An 8,341-nucleotide genomic window follows, 5' to 3' on the forward strand; every position below is an offset into this window, starting at 1 on the left:
TATAAGCGATGTACGTATTTATGAGAATCATGTGGTAACCATGGTAGGATTTTCACGTTTACTCGTGAACAGGAGTTAAAACTGTGTCTTGTGCTTGTTATTCTACTCATTGTACTTTGCCCATGTGTGTGACATAGGGATCCCACAGTAATAACCCCATAATATTGGTGTACAAGACGCTTCTTTCTTGCCCTGTGTTTACCTTTTAGTCATAATTCATAACAGGTAGTCAATGTTTAGTCTAATAATTCTTATAATCAGTTATTTCTTTGTCAGCTCTTTGTCACACCAGATAACAAATATAAATGTAAGAAGCATTAAAGAGCTACATGACCTGCTGTCAGTCAACAGAATTTGATTTTTTCCAGTATGCAGTACTTTACTGTTGTATGTATCTGGTCAAGGTGGAGACATTTGAACTACTTTATATAGGCTACTGGGTATTTTAATCTAAACGTAGCAGTATATTTTACAAGCTGATCATATATTGTGTATTTAAAATATTTTTACTCCATCTAGTAGTGGATTAAAAAACACAGTCCCTCAGAAATGTAGTTAGAGTTTGAGTACATTTATTTTGTTACTTTCCACTACTGGCTACTGGCTAAGATTTTGTACCTGTTAGTGATTGACATTATAAGAAAGCTTAATATTAAAGATGTCTTCTTTGTAGGTGTTTGAGATGCATGCTGTTTGATGGTAATAATGTCATTATCGGCGTGACGTGTCGCAAGCACGGCATCAGGTTCAAGGTTGAAGCTGTTAAAAGCTGCGAGCTGCAGACACACCAGCAGTCTGAGAAGCCAATTATTTTCAGTTTCGAACGCTGTGAGAATGCTCCACTAATTGTCAACGGAGCTTGTTCAGTTGCTGAAAAGCAGATACTCTAGAACAATTTGCACTCATTGAGTACCTAGGCTAATTAACGTCAGCCTTACATTTGAAAGAAAGTTTGTTTTTTAGTCATCAATTTATGTAAGCTACTTTGATGCACAACCTTAACTTCAAAAGTAATTTGAGCAGCTGCGACACGAGTTTTACCGCCGCTGAATGGAAACAGAAGTTTGAGGGACCTTGAGTGGTGTGCATCTTCCTGTGGGTATGTATTTTTAAAATGTCAGCTTCAAAGACTGGCTTTCTGAGACATAATGGGAGCAAGATAACCGCTATATTTACTAAAGTGATTTAATGCAAAATTACCACACTGCCAGTGAAACACAAACACTGATTTCCCTAAATACACAATACACACAGTGAGCACACACGCACACACACACACACACACACACACACACACACATATATATAAACACTCCAAAACATAAATGCACACACACCACATCTGATACACAAATCTCTCACTAAATCTGGGAAGTCTAATCTCGCAAAACTATGCTATTTAGCCTCTCCAGTTTAAAAACAAGTCCTGCATTTAGTCTACGTGAGCAAAATGATGCTGGAGTTACTCAAGCTAACAAATCAGGCTCAGAATGTGACTGCAGACATATATACGAGATTTTTTTTTTATCATACTCTGGCACTCATGAGCTATCGGAGAAAAACTCTTTTTGTGAGTCACTCAGGGATATTTACCACACCAGACATGTTTGTCTTCACTTTACTAGAGTGGACTGACACCCAAAGTATCACCAGAGAGGTCATTAACACCAGTGACCTGTGTCCGGCTTATTGTTGCAGGATAATGGCTTGGACAAAACTGAACTGGGGAGCCGTAACAGAGACAGTCAGACAAGTGAAGTGGAGTCAGAAAGGCAAACGGGATTGCAGACGTAGGAGGGGAAAAAACTTGCAGTTTTAAGAGGGTTCGCAAGGTCACCATTTTTAAATTCCTCTTGTTTTTGAAGAGGATGAGGTCACAGTTATGGCTGTTTAAGCCATCTGAGAGGGATTCAAAATGGCTGCTGGCTCCAGAGACTGTGCTGTGGTTTTTTGTTGAGGGTTTCTCCAGTTTCTTTTGTGCAGGCGCTGAGAGCCAATAGGCCAGACATCTGTCCCTGTGAATCATCAAGGTTCAAGTGAAGATTGGGAATGATTTAGCATTTGTGTTGTTGGCAGCAACGAGAGGAGAAAGCTACAAAAAAATGACCAACATTTGCATTATCTTAGTGAGTGATACATCTATTACCCTCAAATCTTCATTGGGTTGATATTTTATATATTAATGCCAGCTGAAATAAGTATTTTCATCCATTTACATCTGAGTCTTCCTATTTTGTTAAAGATTTTGTATCAGATGAGTATTAAAAAAAGAAAATCACATTTTTTTTGACATTCTTGAACACGTGGATGGCTTCAACTATTAGCAATTTTCAGAAATGCAAATACAAGATCAGCCTCTTCATTACACAAACGGAATATCAAACAACTGCGAAACAAAGTAAAGATGGAGATTTAAAATACAGAGGAGTGACATTGAAACAAGACAAAAAGGCAGAAGTGAAGTGGCGTATGTCTGACACGCCAATTCGTATGCCATTATTGGCGTGTTATAAAGACGCATACTCGCTTTTTAGCGTGTTTATCAGCGCCGTTTGGCCTCCATTGACTTACATTACCTTGCGATTGCGTGTGAATTTATGCCGTAGGGAGTAGTATGAAACGGCGAAAATCCGCGTACGGTGGTTGGTTGAGGGGGCGGATGAGTAAAACACAGGACTTTCACCCACGAGAGCGGGGATCGCGTGTGGCGTTTCCCTGCTCTCTTGTTTGTGTAAAGCCAACCCCGTTGTTTTTTTCCTAAACTCAACCGTCGCTTTCTTCTTTTCCTAAACCCAATCGTAGCTTTCCACGTGCCGTGTACGTTTATGTCCGCTGTATACAGCGTAGACATACACGCAGATAGCTCAAAATGCATACACGCCACTTGGCTTAAGAAAGTCGGCGTGTATGTTTACGCGAAGTCACAATACCACGTTGGAGCAAGAAAAGAGCGGAATAATGGTGTGAAGATCATAAAGAGATCTGTGAGAGAAGGAGCAAGGCTGGAGAAGGGACAGTAAATTGGAGGCTGAGGAAGAAGGAAACAAAAAAAGACGAGGTGAGACAGGAATACTTTGAGTTGGATGAGACGAAGATGGAGGTCTGGTTTGCAGAGGCTCCAGTCAAACCAGCTGTTCCCAAACCCCCCTCCCCAACACTGATGCTCAGCAGTAGACTAATAGGCAGAGTGAGTCAGTGGCCCCGTCTCCTGTCTCCCAGGCTGCCTGGAGGGGCTGTATTGATAATATCCCAGCCTGCAAGGCTCAATCCATCCCCTGGGGCGCTCAGCAGCAAGTGGATGAAGAGTCCCTGGACGGTCTTTTGGCTCCACAGCTAGACACTGCAGCTAGAGGAAGAGATCTGAGCATGATAGAAGGCAGGTACATGCACGTGCACGCATGCACACACACACACACACACACACAAGCAGGCACACTGCCCGAACGGCTTCCCCACACCTCATTTATTCTCATTTTGAGTCTCCCCTCTCAGGCTCGCTGCAGAGTGAGGGGCAGAGAGCAGTGATCACAGAGGAGGTGAGGAGATGTACGAGGGAGGGGATGGAGAGAGAATGACAGCCTTACGCAGACGATCATCCTCCTCTCTTCTCTCCCATCAGAAGTGCTAATCCAGCCAGCGGAGGTGCAGACCACCACTCACACCTGCCTGCTCCTCTCCATCTTGTTAGGGGCCAGATGGGAGAGAAAGTGACTTCCTGCTGTACTTCCACCACAGGGCTCATTCCTTCACATTTATACCTTTACTGCTCGGCTCCATTTGTTACACACACTCAAGACACACACTCAGGGGGAGCCTGGGGCTGTGAATGATGGCCATATGCAGAACTGTGCTCATCTATAACCCCCTGTGGCTGGAACAAAGTACAGTAGACTCCTTGAGTGTTGAAACCAAGGTTAACATTTGGAAGTGGTGCAGTGCAGTCTAATTCAGCGGCTCTGCGTAGAAGTACGCCCAGCCGGGGTTGACGGGTCCATAAAGGTTAGTGAAGTTGGTTTATAGGTAGAAAGTCACTGGTTTAAATTTATGTGTGTGAATGTGTATAAAAAAATCTGGCAGGGAAGGTGAACGAGGAACTCACTGCCCTCTTCAAGCAACCATTGTAAGACGCTGTGCAGCCAGCAGTCACTGCACAGCTCCCAGGTGTGAAAGTGTTTTAACATGTGAATGTGAAACAAAGCATGCACGCTCAGCACAACCCTTCTCCTGGTAAATAGAGGTTAATAATAATAATAATAATAATAATAAATCAAACGAGAGCTGATGGCTGGATCAAAGAAGAAACACTGTAAGGACTTGCACTCTGGCAAACCAGACCAACACCGGCTTAGCAGTAAAATTCCAACAGGGCAAACCAAGGGTATGGAGACTGATACACGATTTTGTGTGTGTTTGGCCATTAAACAAAATAATGTAAGATTATTATTTTCCATTACACAGGATGCAACATTTTATAGGAAGTTTGTTGATTAATGTAGCCTTTTGTGCTTGTTGAAGAAAGACAGAAATGTGACGACCTCTGCAGGAATAAACACATATCACCTTGAATTAGCTCTCTGTGTGTGTGTGTGTGTGTGTGTGTGTGTGTGTGTGTGTTCTTGTTTAACTATATTCGTGGGGTCCCAAAACCGGGAATACAGTATACTTGTGGGGTCCGGACAGCTTTGTGGGGCCAAAATGCTGGACCCCACAAGGTTAAAGGTCTGTTTGAGGGTTAAGACTTGGTTTTAGGATTAGGGTTAGAATTAGGTTAGGGTGAGGGTGAGGGTAAGGGTTAAGGTTAGGCATTTAGTGGTGATGGTTAAGGTTAGGGTAAGGGGCTAGGGAATGCATTATGTCAATGACGGGTCCCCACAAAGATAGTGAAATGCACTATGTGTGTGTGTGTGTGTGTGTGTGTGTGTGTGTGTGTGTGTAAAATTTAATACCACAAATATAAATAGATTATTTATTTAAATCTTGGAGAGATGACCTCAACAGGGGTCTCATTTATAAACGTGGCGTACGCACAAAACGGGGCTGATATGGAGTGATAATTGTTCCATAAACACCTTAATCATTCAAGATTTAACCAAGATTTAACCAAATCTTAAATAAAAATTTGTTATTAATATTTAATCTGCGCTGTCTCGCTACGGAGCGCAGGAGGAGGGGATGGCCCGACTGGAATACAGGATAGCATCAAATACCCTAGCATTAGATAACGGCAGAACACAGTGTAAATAACTATCTGTCTTTAAAACTGTGCATATATGTATGTATGTTTGATATAGATCAAATGTCAAAGTCTGAAAATACAGCCGTTAAGGGTTAGGGTTACGTTGTACGTTGCGTGTACAGGGTGGGATAAGAGGCTGATTCACGTACGCACACTTGTGGGTAATCTGTGATTTATAAAGGGAACATTGCTTACAGGTGTGCGTACACACGGTTTTATAAATCTGACTTTTTTTTTGGCGTACGCCATTTTGGGCTTTTGGGCGTACGTACACTTATAGTAAGGATCCTACACACAGTTTTATAAATGAGACCCCTGGTCTTTAGACAAATAATTTACAATAGAAACACAAATCAGAATAGAACTGCAACAAACGATTATTGTCATTGAATAATCTGCCAATTATTTTCGTTTAATTCACAATCGTGAAATTTCAGATAATATTGAAAAGCTCATAATTTCCCAGAGCTCAAGGAGACATTCCAAAAGTCTTGTTTGGTCCGAGAAACAGTCCAAAAGCCACAGAGATTCAGTTTACTATCATATATGACAAAGAACAGCTTCAAATCCTCACGTTTGAGAACCAGCAAATATTTTCCAAATCATTCAATAACTGAAACACTTAATTGATTATCGAAATAGCTTCAGATTGATTACTGTCAGTCAGCTAGTCTATTCATCGACCAATTGTTTCAGCTCTAAACTGAAAGATGAGCAGGGTCAGAGGCCAAATTATGCTGGAAGTACCAAAAATGGGTTATAATTAACAAGTATTCTGCTCTATCTGTTTCAGTTTAGAAGCATGTTAAAGATAACATGCTCCTAAACATTTTTTTTCACGGCAACCCTCCATGTGCTCCCACTGTGGGAACCACTGATCTAACTAATAGTCCATGTTTGAGAAGCTGAAATCAGATATCAGTTTTGCTTGATAAATGATTTAAACAACTGATTATAAACATTTTTATTAATTTTAAGATGATCTACTAATGAATTAGTGGACTCATCATTTCAACATTAGTCCAAATTCAGGCCTACAAGAAAACATAATTTAAATAAAACCTTATCCTGTAATTATGTTACTCTCTTATGAGTTTTTAAATCAAATACAGCCACCATGTGAATTAGGCAAATAAAGAACCAGAAATTACATTTGAATCATTTTACACCCTGCCTGAACTGTCCACTCACTAGCAAAATATATTAGAGTTACTAACTACTGACTAAAAGCTTGGGAAATGAAAATGCGTTGCAGAGTGAACAGAAATGTGTGTGCGGTAAATAACCCAAGCCACTGGGACAAGCTGAGTGAAGACCATGCAGGCTCCTCAGTTTGCATGTGTTTATCTGTTTGTTTATGTGTCAGTTACAGGCAGGACCCCTGCTGAGAGCAAAGATGTTGTAAACGAGGCACCACAGATAATGTACTGCAGCATGTCATTGGATGTGTCCCTTTGAGAATATACATAAAACACACAAATGTCAGGACACACAGGCAGGTGTGAGGCCTGAAAAACTAATAAAACACAGCAGTGAACATACAGCATGTGAACATGCTATACACACACAGCACAGCACAGTACATGCTGCCATTACACACAGTGGGTAGGAGAGATACATAATCCTACACACACACACTTTTTTCATACACAGGCTGTACACAGGCAATATTGGTCGGATAAGAAAGGTCACTTTTGTCATTTGACAGCACACAAACCACTACAGGCTCTACTTTTAAAGCTTCGCTAGAGAGGGAAAGGAGGGCAGCCGTGCCTCTGGACACCTCACTCAGCCAGTCATAATTACAGAAGAAACCACACTGCTCTTTTCCTCCATGCCATTTGAAATAGTGGATTAAGAGAAGAAAAAAAAGAAAAAGCATATTTTTTTTAAGCCTGGCCATCTGTGTGTGTGTGTGTGTGTGTGTGTGTGTGTGTGTGTGTGTGTGTGTGTGTGTGTGTGTGTGCGTGCGTGCGTGCGTGCGTGCGTGCGTGCGTGCGTGCGTGCGTGCGTGCGTGCGCTGCCTTATCTCATCTGAACCATCCACCTCTCTCACACAGCTCCCAGTCGCTTTTTTTACTCTCCAAGCCAGAGAGGTCGGCTCAGGGCCCTGAAACTGGGTCATATGGGTGTTGATTTAAAAAAGAAAAGGCTGGCTGCAAAGCTGCCTGGACCACGCACAGGTAGGGGAGAGAGGGATGGAGCAATTGATGGGATGGGGCCGAGGAGAGTGACGAGTGGAAAGGTCAGGACAGATAAGAACAGCGCAGCCCCGCTGCTGAGGGAGATATTTTTGGACAGCACGCCGGGGTCGCAGCGCCAGACTGTCAGCCTCTCGTCTGGTTGCAGGGGCCGCGGCCAAGGTGGAGGCCGGGTAGCCTGAAGGTCCCACCCTGCACCTCTTCTGCTGACAGAAAGAGGGAAGGAGAGAGGGATGGAGGGGTGGAAAGGTCACAAGAACATGGACGCCATGCTGCTGTTAGAGGTCTAAATAAAACGGACTTCGTTCTTCTTCCGTGCAGAGCGGCTTTTAGGTCAAGATGGAACAAGAAAGGGCTGCTGGGTACACTCATTTCAGAGGTGACAGTTCAGGAGTGTCACCTGTCCACAGGGGCCTCTGGTGTGAAATGCGATATCAGTCAGAGGCTGACCCAGATAGCCTGAGAGCTGCTCAAGTAACGGACATCAGGTGGACAGGAAGTTTTAAAACCCATTAGAGATCGACAGCACTTAAGTTCAATGTTTCTAATTAGTTCCTCTTGATTTTGCCTATTTATTTGTTTCACAGCTCCTACTCCTTGCTGTATTCTAACAGAACATTTGCTAATGAGCTGAAAAAAAAAGCAAAAAAAGATGAATAATAATTCTATAGGTTTACAGTAATTACCTTGAACTTGGCTCAGTTTGTGCTGCATTTTTCCTTATTACCTTTTACGCAACAACACAGTCATTCTTAATAAAAATTAGTTCACATTTTAATAACAGGGGCATCCTGGTGGCTGAATGCTTAAGGAAAATACCATATAATTACCACAACGTCCCTGGTTCAATTCCAGCCAGGGACCTTTGTTGCATGTCATACCTCTCCCTTTGTCTTCATTTCCT

Source organism: Sander lucioperca, chromosome 11 (assembly GCF_008315115.2).
Source record: "Sander lucioperca isolate FBNREF2018 chromosome 11, SLUC_FBN_1.2, whole genome shotgun sequence".
In the NCBI taxonomy this organism is placed as follows: Eukaryota; Metazoa; Chordata; class Actinopteri; order Perciformes; family Percidae; genus Sander; species Sander lucioperca.